This window comes from Rhinopithecus roxellana, chromosome 4 (assembly GCF_007565055.1).
Source record: "Rhinopithecus roxellana isolate Shanxi Qingling chromosome 4, ASM756505v1, whole genome shotgun sequence".
Classification (NCBI taxonomy): domain Eukaryota; kingdom Metazoa; phylum Chordata; class Mammalia; order Primates; family Cercopithecidae; genus Rhinopithecus; species Rhinopithecus roxellana.
In genome coordinates, this window is record NC_044552.1 from 177,917,610 (window position 1) to 177,942,526 (window position 24,917).

Sequence of the window (24,917 nt, forward strand, 5' to 3'; positions counted from 1 at the left end):
CATTGGGTAAAATGAAGATCATTTATGTAGGCAAAATGGAGGTGCTGAATAGAATCACATTTTCCATACAAAAGCTAACATACAAATATAAGATTTGATTGGCTACTGCTGATTATAAACTCTAAGAGGGTTGTTTAACATTTTATTGTAAAGAGGTGGCCATCACAACGGTCTCTATCTCCACATCATTTAGCCCAGGTTTGAATGAAGAATAGAGTCTGGTTAATGTATAACATCCCAACACAAAAGTCAGAAAGCAACAGTGGCCACGCACCAGAGAAGAAAAACAGCCGTGTTCCCTGAGTCAGTTTCCAGGTCTTAATTATTCCCTTTGGCGTAATAAATTCGGAAGGTCCTGAAATTTTATTTTCTTTTTATGTATATATGTGTGACCCCTACAACATTGACTCGGGGAATTCAGGAAGGCTCATTTGAACGGACTTGGACAGGCACCTTTGAAGAATCCTATTGGGCCTGTGCTAGCTGCCCACCATTTTTCACTGTCAACGTGCTTTAGGCAACAGAGTTAGAGCTGTGGGTCTTTCTGGGGACCCGCCTGTCACAATCCCTGGCTATGCCTTCTTGTCAAACACCAAATAGTCCAACTTTTGATTTTTCACCTGACGGGGATGCCCCATTGTTAAGGGCTTCAAATTTTGATTTCAGTTGGAACTATAGTCAGAGGCATGTGGTGTGGCCTTTGAGCTGGAAGCCACAGAATCAAGGGTCTATTCATTCCTGCCACAATTCCTGCACCGAACCTCCTACCTGTAACTTTGGCCGGGGCTGTATATTTTCTACTTCTCAAGGAGATGCAAGGATTGAAGGGAAGGCATTCCTCTAACGTCATGACATTCCTTCCCCAACCAAAACACCAGTTCAAAGTTTAGTTTACCAAACTTTTCCCCAGGGATTGCCTTCAGGGTCAGTTTCCAGCCACATGGAAAACTAGTTCCTGACATTCCAGTCACAGACACACTCTGTTGGTCTTCCTCTCCTTCACTTCTAGGGACTTCACGCTCCTCAATCCACCTAGCTCCCTCCTCCCTCCCTTTTCTCTTCCTCCCTCCCTCTTTTTTCTCCTTTAGTCTCTTTGCCTCCTTGCCAGCTGCCTGGACACAGACAAGAGCATAATAGATACAAGTTCCACAGATGTAGGCATATAACTAAAGTCCATGCTGAGAGCAGGACTGAAGGACCCGCCCAGCTTCCTCACAAGGGGCAGCACTTCCAGAAGCAGACCGATGCATCTATTTCCATGTGTTGCAAAATGTGCATGAAAATGACTGTCTGAGAGCAAGAAATCAAATCCATAGAGCATTAGGAGGGAGCTCCTGGAAGACCATTCTCTCTACTGGTAAGATGCCTGCAAAAAGCAACTTCCAGACCGAAGGGAAAGAAGAGAATCCTGGACAAAGCATGAGGCAACAAACATGCAGCAAACCAACATAACACGTTTCATCCCTTATGCAGGGACTTTGTCTTCAGAACAGACATTTTCTGGGCCAGATCACAAATCTGCCCATCCACTGGTTGTTGAGTCTGCCTGTTTGCTTTCAGCTCACCCTCCATCAGGGGTGGGTAGGTGAAGCAAACAACTAGCCACACAGTTTTCACTGCTAAGCAAAGACACGGGAAAAGAATAACAAGTAAGAGCTTAGTTATTGGTTGTAAATTACTGACATGAAAAGCTGTCTTGGAGGTGTTTGGAGACGCTGGAAAATGTGCTGATGCCTGAAATCCAGTGGCTTGGTAGCTTTTGACCATGGTCAAAAAGCTGCCTCTCAGAAATGTCCAATCTAAAAATCAGATGGTTCACGGATGGAACTGCATTTTGTTCCCCTCTTTCTATTGGGATGGAGATATTCTCTTAAGGGAGTTAAGTTGTCTTTTGGCGGCCCTCGTCAAGAGCATCAATGTCAGGAAAAAACAACGTTTGTTTCCTTTGTATTCTAAGATGTCCTATTTTTGGCATTCTTCCTTGAGGATGGCTTTATCTCGATGCAGAGACCAGGAAGTCAATTGTGTTGGCCAGAGCATCCTCCTGGCCAAGCTTCATCCAGAGCTGCAGACAGCCCCACTTAGCCTGTGGCACCTCGTGCACTACTTGCCCAGGGCCTGCTCAGGCTTTTGCCAAAGTCCATGTTTGCGGGGCCCAGATGGCTCACAACGCTTCCACCTTGTTTGTAAAATATTAGTTTTGTTTTTCAGATGAGAAGATTAAGCTTCATCTTATTCCATATCCTTTTAATCTGTCGCTGTTTCTGTGGCTTTCTTAGCCAGAAGTGGGTGGATGCTAACATTTGTGCCCCTGCAAGCAAACAAGATTTTCTCAGTTTTGTTACTAACAATAGAACAAATGACATTGTGAATGTCCAGGGAATTTTTGTGGCATCTAGTAGCAGTGGGTGGAGGGGGTGACGGCTGTAATTAACATGACTGCTTCGTTTTATTCTCCAAACTCAGTTGTTGCATGAGGATTTTAAAGAAATGTTACTCTTATTAAAACAACTCAAAAAAATTACGTCTTTTTCTTAGGGCTTGTCTATGATACATGAATATTTCTCTCAAATTTAGCAGTTCTTTGATGTTAAAATTTTGAGCTTTAGAATGTTTTCCTATTTTTTAAAAACATTTTAAGTTCTAAAAATAATGCATAATATAATACCCGATACATATTTCTATTGCCCAGAAATATCAACTTAATTTCTAATATATTTGCTTCTAGCCTTTTTCCCCGTATTTTAAATAACTAAAGCATCACAGAGGTAGCTTAGGTTCACTTCATCCTTGATTCCACCAAGCTTGGTTCCTCCCACCACCCCAGCTATGCAATTATACAGTGAGTGTGATGAGTTTGGTGTGTATAATTTAAGATCATTTCCACATTTTACATGTAATACATACCCATGAAATATAGAGTACATTTATATGTGTGTTTTGCTTTTTATTGAAGCAAAATGTGTATGTAAAAAGCATACATATTCAAAAGTTACAGCGCAGTAAATAACTATGCAGTAAGTATATCTATGAACCAAACACCCAGATTTTTTATCTCTGTTTTTTTAACAGAGTTATTACTAGCGCTCCACCTCATACTGTAACTTTGTATGTTCATTTTGCTTAATTTTGAATTCTATACTGTGTTATATAATCTTCGTGTCTGGCTTCTTTTGCTCAACACTTAGGTGAAATTCAAACATGCTTTTGCATATAGCTGTAGTTCATTCATTTTCATTGCTGTATAGTATTGTTAAAAGAAAAACTTTAGACAAATCATATTTAACCAAGTTGAATTGAGAAAACAAAGATTGAAGAACTGGGCAGCCCTCCACCTCCCAACCAGAATAGGTTCTAAGTGATTTCTGCTGTGTCGTCGGAGAGGATTTATGGACAGAAAAAGGAGAGGGAGGTATGGAAATTGCTGGGCTGGTTACAGCACAGTTTGAACCGTTGGCCACCTTTGATCACCGGAAACTCAGTGATTGGTACAAGAGTAGGTTATATAGTCTGCTTATGCATCCAGTCAGATTACAGTTCACTTTGTATGGAGAAACTTTTATCCTGAACTTAAAATACATAAGGAGGCAGCTAATATGTAATTAGGCTAAACTTAATTAAACAGCATTCAACCACATTAGCATACTACAATTTATTTAACCATTCTTCTACAGATGAACATTTGGGATGTTTCCCAATTTCCAAAGTTTCCATTTATTATGAGTAGTACTGCTATGAACATTCTTGAGCGTATGTTTTCATGTGCACATATGTTTCTGTTGGGTACGTAATGAGGAGTGGAATTGCTGGGTCATCTGATATGATTATAATGAACTTCAGTAAGCCTTGCCAAACCATTTTACAAAGTGCTAATGCCAATTTGTATTTCCACCAGTTTGTATTGTTTCTGAAATGTGCTAAAGAGCACCACACAGTGCTTACAATATGAAACAGTACCATATATCGGTCTGCATCTTGTTTCTTTCACCCAGTTTTTAAAATAACCCATTCACATTGACATACAGAACTATGACTCTAAACCACTATGACTATTCCATTATATGTGTACCTCACATTTTATTAATTAATTCATCTATTGATACACATTAGGTTGTTTCCATCATTTTATTTTTGCTAAGAATGCTGTATTTAGCCTCCTTTTACAAGTCTTGGATTAAGGGCCAACAATTTCTTTACTTCAGTGTTTCCAAAATTTGTCTGATAATGAGAATCACCTGTAGTATTGCAGGACTGGTTAAATATTCAGATTCCCAGGCCTTTTCCCGGGAGCGTCTGAATCAGGTGGTCTAGGGGCCTGCAGGCGTCTGTGTGTTTCGCCACCATTCCAGGTGTCCTTTTAGTCAAGGAGATTTTGGAAGGGCTGCCTTAGGTTATATACTCAAAAGTGGAATTGTTTGATCGCAGGCTGGGCACATATTCAATTTTACTAGATACTACCTCATTGTTCTCTGAAGGCACTGTTCCACTGAATCATCACACCAGCATTGTAAAATAGGCATTTTTTCCATATCCTTAATGTGTTCTGTTTTCAGACTTAAACTTGTTTACCAATCTGAAGGATGAAAAGTGGTATTTTTAAGTTCTAGTTCTCTGATTACCACCGATAATGATACTTGCTAGCATTTGTATGGCACTTCCTATGCTATCCGCTGTTTCAAGCAGCTAACTTGTCTTAGCTCGTTATACTCTCCCAACCCTAGGAGTTAGGGAGCAGTTTTACCAGATGAGAAAAACTAGACACTGAAGTCAAATTAACTTTCCAAGGTCATTGACCATTCAGATTCCCTCTGCTGTAAATTTCCTGTTATTGTCCATTACCCATTTCTTCTATAGTGTTGCTGATCTTTTTCTTATTGCTGTCTTGGATTTTTAAAAAATATAGTATAGATACTATTTATTTTTTCTATTATATGTGTTGCAAATAACATCTCCCAGTCTGCCACATATTTATAGAGCTTGTTTATGGGATGCTTTCACCTTGTCCAATGCACTTTCACAGATGATATTTCCACCATTCATTCATTTATTCTTCCATCAAGCATTCGTTGCTCACAGTGCTTGGGACTACTTGAGTCACCAAGATTACAGACATCTCTGCTGAGATAGGGCCCATGGTCTAGTTGGAGATGACAGAAAATACACCAGCAACAAATAAAGTGCAGGTCAGCTGGTGATAAGTGCTACGAAAGATAAAGCAGAGAAAGGGATAGAGACTGTTGAGTGTGAAGGGGATGGGGGTAGGGCCAGCAGGGAAGGGGGAGGGTCATTGCTGTTTTATATTGGGTGGTTGGGGAAAAACTCACTGGTAAGCTGGCTCTTGGGTGACCTGAAGAAGTGTGGGAGCAAGATTGTGGATGTCTGGGTGAAGAGTTGCTGTTCTAGGCAGAGAGGAGCCAGAGCAAAGGCCCTGGGGTGGAAACACCTCATATGTCTGGGGAATAGCAAGAAGGCTAGTGGAGCTAGAATGGAGTGTGCCGTGGGAACAGTAGAGGAGAGCTGAGAGGGTAGAGGAAGGATGGACTCTGAGGGATCGTGGAGGCCACTGTAAACACTTTGGCTTTGACTCTGAGCTACATGGGAAGAAAATTGAGGTTATTTAATGTTCACAGCCTCTGGGAATTTCCATAAATTGCCAGGCTCACCTAGTAAGTGGCAGATCTTGTCTTGGACTCAGGAGTTCTGACTCCAGCATTACTTCTACCACATCACAGCCGTCCGAAGTCCTCAGACCTTTTTTTTCTTCATAACAGGAAGAAACATCTGCTTAGGGTCATCAACTGTCTGTCCTGATTTGCTGGGGACTGAGGGGTTCCCCAGGAGGTGCTAACACCGGGCACTTCAAGTCCTATGTCCAAACACTGCGCAAACAAGGACAGCTGGCCACCCTAACGCTGGCTGAAAATACAGCAGCATGTATCAATTGGCTGCTTCAACCCCTGGCACCTCCAGGGCCTTCTGTGCTGCTGCTGGTAAGGCTGCCCAAGCTCTGGAACCTTCCCAAACCAGCCTCAGACGCAGGACTCAGGGTCATTCTTGGTACTACTCTTTAGACTTCACTGGAATTACAGAGGTCACCTCTGGGTGATGGGATTATGTGAGTTTCCCCCCTCCTGCTTATGTACTTATTTTTATACTTTAAAATTTTTACCATGAATATATATTATGTTGTGCTGAAGAAAAATATAATATGGTAAAATATCAGTTCATCTTTATTGTCTTTATCCTGAATGTTTAGCTCAGTTCCTAGTATACAGTCAGGGCTCAATGAAATGTTCTGAATCACAAATTACATGTATAGAGTAAAACGCTTTATTGAGCCAGCAATGTGTGTGACCTCTGAAGGACCAACACTATCTTAGAAGTTTCCAAACTTCAGTGCACTTGGATCACCTGGAGGCCAGATTAAATTATAGGTTGCTGGGCCCACTCCCAGCATTTCTGACTCAGTTGATCTGGGGCGGGGGCTCCCTAATTGCATTTCTAACAAGTTTCCAGGTGATGTTTTTGCTGCTGGGTGGGAGAAAACCATGCTTGAGAACAGCTGATCTATATTAATCAATAACTTAATTGGTTTTTGGTGCTAGCATGGTCATTTAACCATCAGGTATAATCTTGTTTCATTGGAAAATTTGGTTCAAATTCTAAACTGATTTATACCTGAATTCATTCATTCCCTCATTCAGCAATCATTTGCTACCCTCTCTCATTAAGAACTGGTGTCACCTAAATGAATGGAACATAGCTATTGCCCTTTAGGTTCTGAAAGACTTCAAGAAGCATTAAATCATTTTTTTTTTTTTTTTTTTTTTTTTTTTTTTTTTAGTTAACTGCCAAATAAGAAATTAAACTTAGAAAGAAAATGGAAAACTTTAAATAGAATACGTTGTTCATTGTCAATTCAAGAAAATCGACTGACTTTGATAAACATTCTACAAGCTTAAATGCAGGGTTGTCCCCTATGAATTCAGCTGTTGAGAGCATGGGGCAAGTGAGGCCAGCTTCATGGACTCAAGCCAGCCACTCAAATGGAATCATGGGTGGAAACAGGAATAAATGTAAAGTCCTGTGTTTGGGCTTCAAAAAAAAAAAAAATCAATAACTCAAGTGCAGTTTATGTCAAAAAGACCTGAGAGTTTTAATTGGCTTCTATCCAAAATCCATGTACAGCAAATCAACTTACTTAGCTTCCGATGTATACATTTTACAACTAGTTTATGTTTGAGGGTTAACCAGGAAGTAACATTGCTTAAAATTAGATTTCTATGGACTCTTTGTGTGTGTATGTGTATATATATATGTGTGTGTATGTGTATAGGAAGAGAGCCCTCACCAGAACCTGACCATGCTGGGACCATGATCCTAGACTTCCCGGTCTCTAGACCTATTTGAAAACAAATTTCTGTCGATTAATCCATGCAGTCTGTGGTATTTTGTTATAGCAGTCTAAGCAGACTAATGCAATGTTTTTAAAAACAGACAAGCAAGTATGAAAGATAAATAATTATCAGCTCTTTGTTACCGAAGTTCAACTCGATCTTTCAACAAAAGAATTAGGCACTTATTGAAAGAAAATAAAACCAAGAGAAGAAAAATATACTATTTGGAACACCTCCTAGGAGTTCTGGGTTAAAGTGCAGATTTACTAGTAAAGCGAAAATTTACTATTCTTTCCATATCCAGGAAATATAAAGGCAAAATAATGCACCTATGCCTTCTGTTTAGCAGCCTGCAGTCCTAATTCGGCCACCTGCTTCAGTTGAAAGGCACTACCTTTGGCCTTTCCAAGTGAAATCTGGCATCTATCTACCCTTAAATGCCAGTCAACCAAAATACTTATGGAGAGGTGATTGCCTGGAGTTAATTTTCTACTTTTGATATGGGAGTCAGAACTAGAAAATGAATCCTGTATTGAATCACCCACTAAGGCAAAGAGTGTCATCCAGGAATGCCGGTTTCTCAGGTCACTCCGAATGCATCAGTCCAGTCGGAGACACTAATTAGGTCTCTGGGACAGTCTCAGGCTTAGAGCATTTACCTGCAATCACAGTTGTTTGTGCTGAGATAGACTGGAAAACTACCTGATGAATCCCTAGCATAACAGAGACACTAAAAATCTTCCCAGCAAGGAGACCAGGGCCATGTAAACTGAGAGAGGGATTTCTTCCAGGAGCTATTTAAATAACTCTATATAGATGCCCTAGTATTCTTGTTCCTAATTAAAATTAGTTTAATATGCTCCCCTGGGTGGGCAGTTGTCCTTAATTCCTTTCCTCACTCTACAAATCACTATGCCATAGAGACGTGTGAGCCTCCACGGGAGACGTTGGAGAAGTAGCTCAAGGGGCTGGGGAGCTCTGGCCATTGAAGTTTGTTCCTCACCTACTTTGAAGTCCTGGGACAGTACTAGAGTCTGAAGAGGAGAGAGATGAGTCCTAGGAAGGAATGAATTAAGATGAGGTTTACTGATGATGCAATGAAGGGAACTGCATTTAGGAAGGAAGAAGCATTTCACTTTTATACTATTCTCTATAACAGGTTCTTATTATAGCCAGTTACTGATGCCCACCCAAACTACCTCTATGATCCTAGGTAAGTGTTACAGAGAGCCAGTCCCTATTTTTAAGATCCTGATAAAGGCAGTGATCTGCTCGTAATTCATCACTTATTTTGCCACCTAATCAGGCTTCCTCCTGTTTGTGATCTTATCTCTTCTCAATTTTAACATCTGCTTCAACACCTTGTCGCTTACATCTCTCTCACACTTCCTGCCATTTCTAGAGTCCAGGACTTTCAGCTCCTCCCCTTTGCAGTCACCCACAAGAAGCACCCATATCAATTAATGCGATGGGGTCCTGGCGTTATGCTAAACCTTTTGCTTACATGATTTCATATGCATTAAACAAATGCATGACAGGGGCTGCCCTTTCCCCAGTTTTACTAATGAAGAACCAGGGTTGGAGGGTGACTTGCCCAAGTCACAGAGTGAGGCATTTGTTGACTTTGCTGTGCCCTCCCTCACTGTAGCAGAAGCACTGCTTCATTCTGGATTTCTGAAAGCACCAGGCATGTCACCTCCTTAGCATTTCCTCTACTCTCCATCCTTCCCTGAAAAGTCAGAAAAAAAAGAGAGATTTCACCACTAGTCTAAAATGGACCCATGCCCTTTGCCTTGATTCTATCCCTTTCCATTTTATAAGATTTTTCCCCTTCCATTTCCTTTTCTGTACCTTTAATCTTTCATTATCCACTCATTCCTTTTCATGAAAAAGCTTTTGTCCATTCATCTCCCTGTGCAAAATCATATGGAACTTGAGTAGGAAGTCTTCTCAATGATTGACATGGCAGAGTGCTGACCTCAGGAAGCTCAGGCACTGAAAGGAGAGACAAGGTATGAGTAAGTGTTGCATGAACATGAGAGATGCAATCAGTGTGACTAGAGTTCAGGGAAGAAGGCATTCATCATCAGAGAGCTGGTAAAAAGGTTTCATGGAGGGCCTGGGCTAGAAGGCTAGGTCTAGGAGGATTGCTGCAGGCAGAAATTGGAAAGGGGGCACCAGCCAAGGGGAATAGCATAAGAAAAGGCATGGAAGCAGGAAAGCCTAGAGAGTATCTGGCAAAGAGATTTTCCAGTTTTGGGGGGCACATGGAACATCTGGGGAGTAGTAGAGTATAAGGTATATGGCAGAGGATTGTGAATGCCATCCTAGTGTGATGTCTTGTAAGTAATGGGTAGGAAAGTGACATCGTGAGAATCTGAGTTACAGAGTTTATTCTGGTGGCAAAGTTCAGGATGGACCAGAGTGTGGTGATGTGAAGGCCAGAAGAACAGTTGAGAGGCTATTTCTGAAGTCCAGGTTAGAACTGCTGGGCTCCTGTCCTGTCCTTGGATGGTAGCAGCAGAAATGGAACAAAACAATTGTTTGACATATTGGAGGTGAACATTGCTATTGTCTTGAGTAAAGGAGAAGGGAACATCAAAGGTATCTTTGAGCCTGAGCTCAGGTACTGAGAAAATGAAAAATGAGAAAAGGAGAAATGGGAAGCGATGAGGAAGACTCAGAAGGCTGAGAGGGGTAAGACATGGGTTCAGTTCTCATTATGTTGATGTTTCAAGGTCAGTGGTCAGTGGGACAGTCAGAAGAGGCTGGATCCAGCCGGTGCATTGACATCTGGCTGAAGGCTCTGGAAAACAGAGTTGGAGATAAATGGTTGAGAGCATTTTGCCTGTGGGTGGAAGCTCTTTGAAAGTGCAGAGCTCTGGCTGGGGTGCTGGCTCATGCCTATAATCCCAGCACTTTGGAAGGCTGAGGTGGGAGGATTGTGTGAGGCTAGGAGCACAAGACCAGACTGGGCAACATAGGGAGACCCCACCTCTACAAAAAATTGTTTTTAAAAAGTAGCTAGGCATGGTGGTACATGCCTGTGCTTCCAGCTACTCAGGAGATTGAGGTCTGAGGTTAGAGGATCGCTTGAATGTGGAAGGTTTGAGACTGCATTGAGCAGTGACTGTGCTACTGCATTCCAGCCTGCGTGACAGAGTGAGACTTTATCACCAAAAAAAAAAAAAAAAAAAAAAAAAAAGGAAGAGAGAAAGTGCAGACCTCAGTGAATAGGGGCAATGATACTGAGCAGAAACCAATTATATTGACCTCTTTAACCCAACCCTATTCTGGCTTGTGATAGGTGCTCAAAACATATAAACTTACTGAAGAAATGAATGAATTATGAGATGCTCAATGTATGTTTGCTAAATGAATAAAGCAACAAATGAAAAAATGACAGATGATGAATTTATGGAACCCCGTATAGACAAATGAAAACAGAATAGGACTGAGGGCTCACTATTAGAAGTATCATGTGAAATGTATTTTTACAAAAGTTCATGAAGGACTTGAAAACATCTTTGTTAGACAAGTAGCTGGAGGCTGTGCTGCAAGCATGCTTCCTTGCATAGAGTAGCCGATGTGCCCTCTCTCTGCTCTGTGGGGATTTCTGGGACATTACAGAGGTTTTCTGGCTTCTGAACCTCTGTTTCCTGGCTACAGCTGGGTTCTGGGCCATCTTTTGTTTCACTCAGTTTCACATCAGAAGATCCTCTTGGATGTTGGCTCTCAGTTGGGAAATGGAAACTGTTTGTGCTGCCATGAAGGAAGCTTTCTGCATCTGGCAGGGTCTCCGGGCTGGAACCAGCATAAAGAGAAAATTAGGAAATAATCAAGCAGGCTGTGGTCTTGGTGTGTTTTATTGTTAGTATTCCAGTTACTGGGAGGATGTCTAAAGCTCTTCCCAGTTTACTGTCTTGAAAATTAAAAGAAAAGACTAGCAACACTCCATACAGCTCAAACTCATCAGCATAAACATCCCAGCAAGAAGGGCCCTAAGAATCTGTGAATAAAGCAAGATGGCCTGGGTGATCAATGCGAGCTGGCAGGATGGTTTTCCATTTGCTCACTGCTTGGCTGGCACAGGCTTGCAGCAGCAGAACAAAGCCTATTTTGTGCTTCCCAAAGCACCCCTGCTGTACTTTCGAGGGTTTTTCTTTTCCCCAGACGCCTGCTTTAGGGACCTTTAGCCCTTTCCTTCAAATTAGGCCACTGTTTAGCTGACATTTGGCATAACAAGGGGCATGTCTATTTGATACTTATAATTTCTGCATGTCCAGTGGGGAGGTAGAAACCCATGAGGTATAATTTAAGGATATAGAGCACTCCCTCCACAACGAAGAGTCCCACCCAAAAGCTAACGTATCTGAAATCCTTCCAGAATATTTTTATAAAGCAGAGCTGGTTGATCCCACTGCTCCTGCTCTAGGGTCCCTTTTCTATCACCTCCAGTGAGTGGTGACCCCATATGGCCTAAAGACCTTCAAGGACAGGATGCCACCCCAGGAGGCAGCCTGCTGCATGAATCAACAATGCTCGCTCCTTATTTCAGAAAGTTCCAGCAATGATTGAATTAAAATCCACCTCCCTGGGTCGCATCTAATACTTCTTCCACATAACAGTTTTTTAAATATTTGAAGAGAACTAGTGTGTCACCATTTGCCAAACTAAATATCTTCAGCTGTTTCTCATTGGTCATGATTACTAGCACAGATTGAAGCCGACATTGTCCTCCTGCTCTTCCTCCGTCCCACTCGCTCCTCTTTTAATTCCCACAAGTATTTTTGCATCTGCATGTGCCAGAAACTGTGTTAGACATTGTTTCCCTCCATTATATGACATGTGCACTTTAAAGGGAAGTACAGAACTAACACATAAGCTGTGCGAGGTCATGAAAGAGCCCATACTTCAGAGTTATGTAGATCTGAAGGATCTCAATTCCAGTCTCAGTGTGTCTTTCCTTTGATTTGCTTAAAGTTTTTTCTTTATTTTTAGTTGTTATGGGCACATAACAGCTGTCCATATTTATGAGGTACATGTGATATTTTGATATAAGCATACAAAACATAATGATATGTCCTTCCTTTTAGCTGAAGGATCCTTTCAAGTTTTTGTTTTTGTTTTTGTTTTAAGACTGAGTCTCGCTCTTGTTGCCCAAGCTGGAGTGCAGTGGTGTGATCTTGGCTCACTGCAAACTCCGCCTCCCAGGTTCAAGGGATTCTCCTGCCTCGGCCTCCTGAGTAACTGGGACTACAGGCACCTGCCACCACGTCTGGCTAAGTTTTGTATTTTTAGTAGAGATGGGGTTTCACCGTGTTGGCCAGGATGGTCTCGATTTCCTGACCTTGTGATCCGCCTGCCTTGGCCTCCCAAAGTGCTGGGATTACAGGTATGAGTCACCACGCCTGGCCCCTTCAAGTTTTTTAACCAGGATGAACATCAATTTCCTTATTCATAATATGAAGGCAATAATCTATCTCTTTGGAGAGAATGTGTGCAAATTGCCTGACACATCACCTGGACTGAGCGGGAACTCAATCATGGAATGATTTGGCCCATTAAACCACACCCTTACGTCAAATAAGAGCGTGGAATAGTCTTGATCATCAAACTGAACCAGCTACAAATCTACCGCCTGTGAGCTTGTTCAGCATGCCATCTGTGTTTTCATTCATGTTACTGATAAAAGTGTTGACCAGGATGTGACCTGGGAAAGAGCCCAGTGGCCCTTTCCAAGGACACTACTCTCTTGCACCTTTGTTTTGTTAATAAGTATTTTTTGGTCAAGGGCATTGAACTGATCATAAGCAGAACTGGGCTCTTTCCGGTCTATATTTCTCCATCTCTTTCACATAGATATTGTGAGAGCTTTTGTCAACTGCACTGCTGAAATCCAGATGATCTATGTGTATATCATTCTCCTGATACAGTAATCAAAAGATTCTGTTTCTCTCACATGCATTCTCTTTTGAAAGGTAAACACTCCCGGGAAGGCTAACATGTTGTATTAATCCACACTAAAATGTTAGTGGCCTAAAAGAGCCCTTTCCATCTGATTCAGGTGGGAATGGGAAGGTTACTGGATCCTGGGGGAGGTGAAGGGGGTTTGTTAATATAAAGGCAAAAAGTGCATAGCCACAGCAGAATGGGGAGTGGAAACAAGTCTTATTGACGCAGTAAATGAGCTCAAGAATTAGCCCATGCACAGATCCACATTTTACATGGAGAAAAAGATGTGTAACTGATAACATAGCCTCTGAGGATTCCAGGACACACTCACAGATATGTACTTCTCTCCCTTTCTGTTCTGAGAATCACCACATTCCTCAAGTGTCAAATGTACCTTACATCCCAGCCCCAACAAGAAAGGTGGTAAGTCCCTATTGCGACAGATATCCAAGTTCAGCATAAACCTAAGATCCTCATTAACAGTAAAAATAGCGATCAACATTTATGGGGGGCTCACGATGTTCTGGCTGCTGTGCTAGGCACTTTATATGCATTACCTCATAATTCTCACAATAAGCCTATGAGGGAGGGATCGTTATCATTCTTATCTTACAGTTGGGGTAAGTGAGGCTCAGAGATCCTAAGCAATTTACTTAAAGTCACACAGCTACACAGAAAACAGAACCAGGGCCCTGTCCCAGTATGACTTAACTCCAAAGAACTTTTAAATCGTTAGACAAATTGTGGCTCCCAGTCTTGTTTCAGGGATTTATTATTTGACAATTGTGGCTGCACTAGCATGGACTCAAGGGTTGGCCCCAGAGAGATGCTTACTGGGCCCCTTTTGGCCCCCCTCCACCTGCTCTGTGGCAGCTCTCACCTCCTGAATATTGTGTGCTACTATGGTCCTCCTAGGTGGCCTGGCCACAGCATCGATGGCCATGGTGCTGCCCCAGTTCAACTTGCAGCTCACACCCAGGGAGACATCTGCTTTGTGGACCTCTGCTCTCTGGAACTCATACTGCTGGGAAGCCGCCCTCAAAATTGTTTTGGAAATGGGCGGTGGTGTCTTGGAACGGACTGACTGGGGGCTGAATCTCATTACTGACAGAATTGTGACCTTTCAGCAGAATATGGAAAACGGCATGGATATAATATGCAAAAATGATGTCAGTGCTGTGATATGGGAGGGAAAGGATGGCCCATGTGGGATATTTATTTTAATGATATCATCACTATTTGTTATGTGGTTTGAATTAAATAGAAGTCTTTGAGTCTAAACCCCACCAGTGATCTCTCAAAACATTCCCTTGTTTTGTCTGGTGTCATTTAGCTCTCAATCTGCTGTGTTTCCTGGATGAACAGAGCCCTTGGTATGACTTCTTTGTTCTGATGTCTTAAACTCAGAAATAAGGGGGCCTTTATTTTTAATCTAATTGTACCCATATTGATCCAAGATACAGGCATTCTTTAATGAGAGCAGGAAGGAATGTGATGTTTAAACTAAGGAGACAGGCAAGATGGAGCCCAAATTCTAGACAATCTGCTGAGAGTTGGAACACACACATCCTCCTCTCTCTGTTTCTCTCTCACTCACGTGCCCTGAAGTGGAGATGAAAATGTCTAGTGACAAACAGATTACAAAAATACAAACGTGTTTACAGGACTTTTTTGGCAAGTTTCCAAAGGAATGGCTGCCTGGTTGAAGCTGAGGGCCCTTCCGTTCTACCAGGTGACTGAGCTGCGTGAAGCAGATGCCCCTTCTAGGCTCCCAGCTGCTGTTCTGTCCAAGCTGCAGAACTAGAGGTTTGCTAATCATAGCCCTAATGGTAAAGTCAATACAATAGCCCATGACCCCACCTTCCATTTACAATGTATTTTCATGCTTTATGTATATGGCTTCATTTGATCTTTTCTATAGGGGTGAGAAAGAGACTTGTCAAGGTTAAGGTCACTAATGTCTCCATTTTATATATAAAGAAACAAACCCAGAGTGAGAGCCTTTCCATAGACACACCTGTAGCTAGTGGTAAACACTAGAAGCCTAGGCTCTTGAGTGTTAGGCCTGGTTGGACATCAGGACCCAGGTGATTACATTCTCACCAGAGGCAGAACTGGGTTCAGGTGCTCCGCACAAATGGTCCATTGCAGAAAATCTGGTGAGCATCCCCACTGCAAAGGCCACTGGTATACTGCTGCAGGAACTAGCCATCACTCTGGGCTGAGCTCTGAGTGAAGCACTTCAGGCACTTGAGGGCAGAGACGCGGAGGGTGGTCATGTGCTAGGGCTGCCATAACCCAGTACCACAGACTGGAAGCTTCAAAACAGAAATTAATTGCTCACAGTTCGGGAGTCTAGAAGTCCAAGACCAAGGTGTTGGCAGGGCCGGTTTCTTGGGGCCTCTCTCCTCGGATAGTAGATGGCTACCTTCTCCCTCTGTCTTCACTTGATCTTTTCTCTGTGTATGCCTGTCTCCTAATCTCCTCTTCTTATAAGGACCTAGGCATTGGATTAGGAGCCCACCCTAATAACTTCATTTTAACCTAATTACCTCTTTAAAGACCCTATTTCCAAAGAGGATTCCATTCTGAGGTATTGGGGATTAGGACTTCAAGATATGAATTTTGGGGAACACAATTCACCCCCTAACAGTTAACAAGAAGTTTATAGGGTACGAGGAGATTCAGAAGATACCCAGGGCTGTGCCAGGTGCATTCATTCCACAGCACTGTTCTCTGCCCAGCCCTGAGCTCAGCCAACCATCTGCCCCATCACAGCCAGGCAGGGCACCTCGGGGGCCATGCAACCTTTACAAGTCCCAGCAAATTGTCACCAATGCTGGTCCACAGGGCTGAGAGAAGGAAGACAGCCTAGTTTGTTCTCTTTGGTATGCATAAAAATGCCTTGGAAACCTTGTTGAAGCCAGATACTTGGACTTCATCTCAGAGATTCTTGGTGGTTCCAAGAATCACCATATAATCATATAATGTGTGTTCTAAAGGCTGTCTTCCTCAGGTTAGGCCAAGAGTGCAAACCAAGATCTCATGGTTCATTTTACAGACTTGGGTGCTGTGGTTGTACAAAAACCACATCCAGTCTATTCTCCTAAAATGTTTTTAGTCCTCCTGTCCTTGTAGAGGAGAAGACCATGAGGAGTAGAAGAATGCTTGTCTCCGTGAAAACAAAGAGCATGTGACCCACCACTCTCTATTGCTGGGTACTTTCATGGTTATTCTTTTGCGTTTATATGACAACAAGACAATCAACATTGCCAATGAAGTAAAACATCGTGGCGCTAGTGGGACACACTTTGTGAGTGCTTAGTCTTGAGTATTTGTAGCTAAAAGAAGGGTCTGTGTTCTGAAATTTCATTTGAAAGCAGGTCATTTTGTATTCAGAACAACTCTTCCAAATAAATAGTTATAAATAGTCATTTCACAAAAGCCCATTTAACCTGTAATGTGACTGAAGTATTTACATCATTCCTAACCACTCTATCTTAGAGGAAAGTACATGCCAAGTTTCAACTGAGAATACCCAAAGCAAATATTTCCCTCAATGACTTAGGTGGGGGAAAGGAGAAGAATGAAGCAGTGAGTAGAGCTAAGATGCCGGGGAGTAACTTGTGAGAAAGCAGGAACAATTACAAAGCAGAAGTTAGGACTGTGGGCATTAGACTAAGTACTCTTGGACTTATTCCCTTGTTAGAGCTATTTGTTGTATGTTATTTGCTAACAGAAATTATATCATTTACTGCTGTGCAATTCATGTGTGTTAATCTTGTCTCCTCAGCCAGATTATGGTCTTTACAGTCTAGCACTATGTATGATATCTCCATTGTCTTTTGAGGGGCCTCTTGAAAATCAATGGATTATCCTTTCTTAGGCTGACTGGGTCCCAACAGGGCTTAGCAGCCCAGTTATAAGGAGCAGTGAAATCAGATTGTAAAATTGGGATGAGGTTTACCAAGCAGGGGCCAATGAGGGGGCTAGGAGATAAAGGAATTGAAAGTGCTGCCAATGGCAACAGGACAGACAAACGTATCATTGGACATGCTCTGCCAATAGTTTAACTCCAAAGAGAAAAGAGGAAAGGGCAAACTCATCTCCTTTGATCTCACAGGAGATTAAAGGAGAGGTGTCTAGAAACAGTTTTATTCACCTTTTTGTGTGGTACCAGGATAGGTTGATGTAGGACCATGGAGAACGGTCAGTGGAATTACTAAAGATTCCCACATTGAATAGGTCTGGTGCCCATTCTGGGAGCTCCCTGGAGATGTGATAGGCTGAAGCTCTAGTGGAATGAGTTGGGTTTATCCAGTGAGGCCTCCCTGTGTTTGGCTTGACTGTGGTTGTCTTGTTGATGGCATGACCTGCAAGTTATTCAACTCCAAAATCTCTGAACCTCATGCCCTCCCTAACTTCAGGAGATAAAAAGAAAGTGTCCTAATTATATTCCTTCTTTGCAAAGACTTTCCTGTAGGAGATAGAGCACTAAACTAGCAGTTAGAATATTTCGGTTTTAATCCCTGTTTTTACTTTCAATGTGTGGCATTAAGGAATTTAATTCACCTTTTGGTATCTCGACCAATGGCCCTCAAGATTTCTTTCAGCTGTAATCCTATTATTACACTTTGAGCTAACCAGAAAAATAATATTATGGAAAATAACAATAGGCAAATAGCATTATTTGAAAGAAGCAAGTGCGCCCATCGTCACCATTTCTATCCAACATTAACCTGGAGGTTCAAGCTGGTGCATTGAGGGATGGTAAAGAAACAGAATGTACAAATATTGAAAAGGAAGAAATAGGCCAGGCATGGTGGCTCACTCCCAGCACTTTGGGAGGCCGAGGCAGGTGAATCACCTGGGGTCAGGAGTTCGAGACCAGCCTGGCCAAGATGGTAAAACCCCATCTCTACTAAAAATACAAAATTTAGCTGGGCGTGGTGGCTCATGCCTGTAATTCTGGCTACTTGGGAGCCTGAGGCAGGAGAATTGCTTGAACCCGGGAGGCAGAGGTTGCAGTGAGCTGAGATCACACCACTGCACTCCAGCCTGGGCAACAGAGCAAGACTCTGTCAAAAAAAAAAAAAAAAAAAAGTAAAGAAAAGAAATAAAACTGATGACATTATGCAGATATATGGAGGAGTCCAAAAATATTCAACAATATTCTTATTAATAAGGTGAGTGTAGCACTAGCAGGACCTTGTGGAGAATTACAAAAACCAGAAATAAACAGAAAATGTAATTTTAAAGATTCTATTTAAGTCGTATCAAAAATATGAAATAGGAATAAATCTAACAAAGATGTGTAACACTTCTTTGCACATAAAGAAGCATTAAGATAAATCTAAATCTATTGGGGGCGGGAATACTGTGTTCATATATTATCAATATTGTAAAGGTGTTAAGCTCTCTCCAAATTGATATATGTATTCAATGAAATTTCAGTTCCACTAAAACAACCAATTTATGAAGAAGAAAAAATGTGGAAAGACTTGTTCTTTCGGTTACCAAGATCCCAAGATCTGTTTTTTTGTTTGTTTGGTTGGTTGGTTTTTTTTTTTTTTTTTTTTTCTGAGAAGCAATCTTGTTCTGTTGCCCAGACTGGAGTGCAGTGGTGCCATCTCAGTTCACTGCAACCTCTGCCTCCCAGGTTCAAGCAATTCTCCTGCCTCAGCCTCCAGAGTAGCTGGGATTACAGGTGCGTGTCACCATGCGCCGCTAATTTTTGTATTTTTAGTAGAAATGGTGTTTCGCCATGTTGGCCAGGTTGGTTTCGAACTCCTGATCTCAGGTGATCCGCCCGCCTCGGACTCCCGAAGTGCTGGGATTACAGGCGTGAGCCACCGAGCCCGGCCCAAGACCTGTTATAAAGCTTGACATTAGCACAACTGTAGTCAAACAGCAGGCAATAGCACAGAGCCCAGGAGCAGACGCACGTGTGCTTATACTACGGCATTTATGGCAAATAAATACTATACGCAGTGGGTAAAGATGGTCTTTTCCTAAACAATGCTGCATCAAATGAATATCCGTGTGGAGGAAAACAGATTCATCCATTTCTCTCACCAGAGAGAGAAGTTCCAGTTGGATTGAGATTTAATGGGAATGGCAAGACAATTGAGCTTTACAAGATAATATAGAATAATATCTTTTTGATGTCAAGATGAAGGAAAAATTCTTAAACAGAACACCAAAAGCACTAGGTACAAAGGGAATAGTGATAGAAAAGGAAGAGAAACCAGGACAGAGGTCCAATGCACAACAATTAAAGTCAGAGGAAATGCAGCAGCAGTTTTAACTGAGAAATACGACGAGAGAGTAAGGAGAAAAGCCAAGGAACTGTGGAGTGCGAGAGGCTGAGGGAAGAGACTGCTGTCAGGAGGGAGTGTTCGCAGGGCCACATGCTGCGGGGAATTCCAGTACTATGAAGTCTGGGACGTGTCCTCTGGGTTTAATGAGAGGAAGGGCCGCTGGTGAGAACAGGCGGAGGCAAGTGGAGGATGAATGCCAGAGCGGACTGCAGGGGCTGAGGGCGGAGGGAGGCGAAGGAGGAGCCCAGAGTGGAGGCGATGCTTCCAAGGTTTTAGCCTTTGCAGAGGTGGTGAGAGACAAAGTCATCATTACAGTGGCAGGGATTACTGTTGATGTTGTTGGTTTTTTTTCTTTTTTCTTTTTCTTTTTTTGAGATGGAGTCTCGCTCTGTTGCCCAGCCTGGAGTGCATTGGCGCTATCTCGACTCACTGCAACCTCTGCCACCCGGGTACAAGCGATTCTCCTGCCTCAGCCTCCCGAGTAGCTGGGACTACAGACGCCGCCACCACGCCCAGCTAATTTTTGTATCTTTTGTAGAGATGGGGTTTCACCATGTTGGCCAGGTTGGTCTCGAACTCCTGTGTTCGTGATCCACCCGCCTTGGCCTCCCATAGTATTGTTTTTGTTTGTTTGTTTTTTGAGACGGAGTCTCGCTCTGTCGCCTAAGCTGGAATGCAGTGGCCGGATCTCGGCTCACTGCAAGCTCCGCCTCCTGAGTTCACGCCATTCTCCTGCCTCAGCCTCCGGAGTAGCTGGGACTACAGGCGCCCACCACCACGCCCGGCTAATTTTTTGTTTTTTTTTTTTGTTTTTTTTAGTAGAGACGGGGTTTCACTGTGGTCTCGATCTCCTGACCTTGTGATCCGCCCGCCTCGGCCTGTATTGTTTTTTTAATGAGAAAGCCTTGTGTGTGCTTAATGCTGGTAAGAGGGATTAGAGTGAAACTGGGGTGAGACTTAAGATGTAGGAGAGAAAGAGCAGGAGGTTATGGTAAGAGGAGACACCTGAGAAAGCAGGGGTCATGGGACTTCTCTGAAGCACACAGCGGGAGGCACTAGCCTCAGCCTGAAAGAATCTCTCCTTTCATGATAGGAGGATGGAGGAAATGATATGAATGAATCCAAGTTAGTGTGTATGTTTGGTGTCAAGAGTTGAGAGGTTTTTCCAATTGGTAGAATTCTATTTTTTCCCTTGATATTACTACTAACAATTATTGATACTTGCTAATAGGTTCTACTCTATTGCAGGCATTCTATCTATATCAACTCATTTTATCCTGGGAACAGCCCGGCTGTCTCTGTTTTACAGGCAAGGAAAGGGAAACACGGAAATAGGATCAGTAATCTGCCCCAGGTCACAAGGAACCCAGAGTCACACCAGGGTAGCCTGGAGCCCCCTGTCAGCCACTGCCTCACCCACAGTTTGTCTTCATTCCCTGAGAAGGAGAGGATTCGATGATAGAAGACAAGGGAGAGTCCCCTCTATCTAGGGAGACTCACAGAGCTTTCCAGGCGGGGTCAGGGACTGGAGGGAGGCTGGGGACCATGCTTCGTTGGCCCCAAGGAGAAGATCTGAAAGTATTTTAGGTCAGCAACAACCAGAACTCAAACTGGCTTCTGAGCAAAGGAAGAGCTCCAAGGAGGATGCAGCACTCCTCCAAGTCTAACCGCAAGAAGTTGTTTAAAGAAGCTACCTAGTGCTGCCTCTTGATAATTACATCACTATTTCTTCCTTTTCTGATTGTTTTTTAAGGAAAGAATGTGCTCTTCTTTAGAATTACCCTTGGAGAAAAGGCTAGAGGGAGATTCCAACTCCTAAATTGTCATTTGAAATGGGTAAATGATGGATAAACATAGTAGACCTGTGAACAGAGGAGGTGAAGCCAAGCCATTAGGAAGAGGTGGAATGAAATTGTGGACTTATTGACCAAATTATGCAACTTTAATTTTATAGGAACACTATGCTTCATAGAGAACTGCTGAACTGTCAGTGTTATTTATATTCCTAGGCAGGCACTCAGGGGCACCCTGTGAGCCAAAAACGATGACTCAAACTTCCAGTCTCCATAAGCCAGACAGACATAAACACTCCCCCAATCACCACACTCCCCGGTACGTTAATGCACATTCTCAATAAACTCCAGTTGATAGACTGGTTGATCAAATGACTGGAATCTTTCTCACACTCAGCCTAGATTTTAAAATTTGAAACAAGATTGGAACAACCTAAGAAATTGTCATATAAAAGCAAAAGTGCTCCAGGAATTTTCAAAGTGTGCAGGGAGTACCAATCGTGTTTATATAGTCAGATGTTGATCACATGGTACTGAACCAAAAGATCAACAGGGACTCAAAGATTGGCCAGAAGAGTAGTATTGAGTTTGCATGTGGTTAGATGCAAGTGAGTGCATGCAAGGGAAATGAACCTGTCTTGTAAATGACTATGAATCAAAAGTATCTGAGACAAGCCTCAATCAATTTAGAAAGTGTTTTTTGCCAAAGTTGAGGATGTGGTGTGACCCAGCTCTGAGGTTCTGATGACATGTGCCCAAAGTGGTTGTGGCACAGCAGAGCATAGCTTGGGGGGACTATGGGGCACCTATGTCATAGGTAAATAAGACAGTCGTATTCTTTTGAGTCTCTGATTATCCTTTCACTGAATATACAATATACATGTGAAGGGGGGTTAGAGGAATAGTCACTTTTGCCTTAGTCTGGCTTAGTGAATCTGCATTTTTTACCTAAACATAGGGCAAAGGAAGCAATCAGACATGCATCTGTCTTAGGTGAGCAGAGGGATGACTTTGAATTCTCTCCTTTGTCCCGCACCTGTGAAGATCAGCTATCAATTTACATTGCCAGGGTGAAATTCAACAGAACTGTTTTAGGGTGACCATCTTAAGGCCCCCAAGGAATTTCCCTGTGGAAAAATTGTGATGGAGGTATGTGGCTTTTTAATCTTTGTACCTGTCTTATTTAGGAATAAAATGGGAGGCGGGTTCGCCTGACACACTGCCCATCTTGAGTTTTCCCTTTGGCTTAGTGATTTTAAGGTCCCAAGATTTATTTTCCATTCACGTGACCAACATTGAAATAATTGTCGCAACCTAGGAGAGAGCTTAGGAATCACCTATAAAATGTTCAACCCATTGTCCTGCTGGAACCAGAAAAAACAGCCAAATAGTAAACATTTCTAGGAATGGTGTTTAAAAAAAAAAACAGAAAGATTGTTCTATTCTGCATCATTTCCTAAACACTTGAAATTCTACAATGAATAAATTGTACTCATTATCTCCGGGAAATAACAGAATCAATTTTTACAATTTGTATGGACCAATTTCTACAGGAAGGGCAATGATACACAGTATGGATAGGAAGGTCTAAAGCAGAGATAGCTTGAAAGGGATTTCTTGAGGGAGGGTAGCTAATTTGGGGAACCACAATCTATGGAAAGGAGACAAGACATGGGGTAGATGAACTGGGGTAAAAGAAAGTAAGAATGGAAACTTAAAAACCTCATCCAAGGCTAGGGGTCAAAGGAAGGTTGGAAAGGCTTGGATGAAGGAGAATGGCTGAGTGCTAACGCCATGGGCTCTAATTCTTTCATGATACAAATGTGGTGGCTGAAAGGACGGGGGATTGAGAAGGTCAGGACCATGCTGGGTTGTTAAGGAAAATGGTCACTTTTACTTTATAATGCTAACATTTGAGAGATGATAACGATTTCTTTCTACAAGATGTAATTTGTAGTCTTTGTCAGATACTAAGCCCTGAACTGGCTGAAACAAGGCTCTATGCAAATATGGAAATTATTATGTGAAATTCACTCAAAATGTGAATTTCTGGAGACCAGGACACACCCTTATTTGAATATAGACAGAAAACATCTTTGAAATCATTGTGAATTATTTGGCTCTGCATTTGTTTAGATGCTTCACATGCTTTCTTCATAAGAGCAATAGAAACAATGGAAAACCATTTTCCCTTCAAAATGATCACACGCTTTTGCCATCTCACATGAAGAAAGAAATATTTTCTCTTTTCTACTCCATTAAAGAGTTGTTCATTTGTCCCATCTGTCCAGTTTGTGGTGAATCGTATGCAAAGAGAACTGATGAAAAGGCTAAATTGGATCTAAAAAGCCCACACAAAATTCCTCAGATGGACATCCTCCACTAGAGGAATGGGTCATCAAAAATGATATGATATTTTATTTAAAATCTTCTGTGAAGTAACTACCAAATATGATGGTTTTAAATTATTTAACAAAGGTCTCTGCCCTTATGATTAATTTCTTCTGCACATTTCTTTTTGTAGGCATTGCTCGTTGTCAAACACTATAGGGAAATAGTCCTGCCCTTTTTGAAATGTCCCTATTTTATTTTTGCCTCTCAATTGTATTTGAGAGTCAAGAGACTCTTTATTGTCTCTTCAGTTTCAGAGTAGCAGTTATTTCTGGATTTTATTTCATGTGTTATTTTTAATAGGAAGACTATTTGATGGTTCCTTATTTTTATAGAAAGAAACAATTTTAGTATTTTTTTCCAAAAGGGAAAATGACTTCTCTCAGAATGCATGTCTACTGCTCAAATCTGGGGGAATCTCATGCCTGATGGCATGTATAGCTGCTTTTTCATATATATTTTTTGGAGCATTAGAGTTAGTGGAAATAAGAATCTTGGGGAAAGAAAATGATTACACAGGCTTTGTAGTATAAGACCACAAGAATAGAACTGAGAATCAGAGTCAATTTTCTGAATAGATTTTATATGAAAAAAGAAAGTTGCTCTTTTGGAAAGAAGTAATCCAGGTAGAGTATCTCTGCCTGTGTGGGGACTTGAGGGCTATTCCAAGTCCCCACACCTCCTATATTCCTTGGAGAGAGAGAGAGAAGGGAGCTACCTGTGTGGTTTAGTTCACAGTGGAAATTTTTGAGGTATAAATAATTACAGAATCCATTTGGGTCTGGATGTCAGATATAGATGAGGGCACAGGCACCTGTTACACTCGGTGGCATACTTCTTATATGAAATCTGTATGTTTGGGTTCTAGGTCCCCTTCTGGTATTTGTAGTTACCAAGGTAAACCTGCATTGACTACAAATAACCTACCTGCCCTGTGTGTTGGCTCCCAAAGCAAGATCTCTTTGGAGAATGGAAGATGTCTAATGGGGGGTATTAGCAGCCTCAAAGAAGAGAGGCTGGGGCCTCAGGCCCTCTGCTGGGTGGGGAAGAAGAGGAAAGGT